Raw genomic sequence first — 1,110 nt, 5'->3', positions numbered from 1 at the left:
GAAAGAAGAGTACAATCATCATTTACAAATAGGAGTCTTATACCTCCATACTGAAAAATGGCCAAAAAATGCAGAACTCTGTTAGAGAAACAAACAACACCATTGAGTTCATGGCATCGAGAAATGATAAAACCATATAAAATTTGTCAAAATCTGACAAATTTTTACATAAATTAAAAAAGTTCCTTTTATATGTTTTTCGGAAAAATTACATTAAGAAAAACGACCCAAACCAAAGGAACCAAACTTAGCTATTATCCCAAGAATATAGGGAAATATTTGACAACTCCTAACAATCTCCACCTTGATAACAATTCACCTGATATATCATGTCCAAAATATTCATCACCTTCCTTGCAAGCCAAGAGAAGCTAAGCACCATTTTAGCTTCTCTGACAACACTGGTTTTGTGAACATGTCTACACAACTTTTCTTTGTATGGACTTTTTTCAAAGCCACCACTCCACTTTCATGAATAATATGTCTTACAAAATGGTATTTAACATGTATATGTTTTGTCTTACTATGGTAACTTGGATTCCTCGCCAAATGAAAAACACTTTGACTATCACAAAATACCTTCACCTTGTCCTACATCCTTCCAAACTCACCTAGCAAACCTTTTAACCAAATTGCCTCTTTGCAAGCATGTGAGACAACTATGTATTTTGCAGCAGTAGTGGATAAAGCAACTATGTTTTGAAGCTTTGGCATCCAACTAACAGCTCTACCTGCAAGAGTAAAAACATATCTAGAAGTGTATCTCCTCTTGTCCAAGTCACCTATAAAATCTTAATCAACATAACCATTATAGGTGATACAATAATTATGTGTACCATTAAAAATCATGCCAAAGCACCTATTTCAATGTTGCAAAATTCTCTTTAGCGAATTCATGGTTGCAAGCAAATATGCATGGTAATGGTAATGGAAATGGGAGCGCAGCCAGGATGGTCGATGATGATGGATATTTCTAGAAACGCGCAATGGCCATGATGAGACGCATGAAGAGGGTTGCTATCAAAAGTGGGGGACTCTTCCAGCCATTATCGAAAACAAACAAACTCTAATGGTGCGTTCACTTCAGCTTTTTGGAGGCTACCAACGCCA

This window comes from Pinus tabuliformis, chromosome 6 (genome assembly GCF_031772625.1).
Source record: "Pinus tabuliformis cultivar Carrire ecotype Pingquan chromosome 6, CPIR1, whole genome shotgun sequence".
Taxonomy (NCBI): Eukaryota; Viridiplantae; Streptophyta; class Pinopsida; order Pinales; family Pinaceae; genus Pinus; species Pinus tabuliformis.
Note: the sequence above shows the minus strand (reverse complement) of the source record.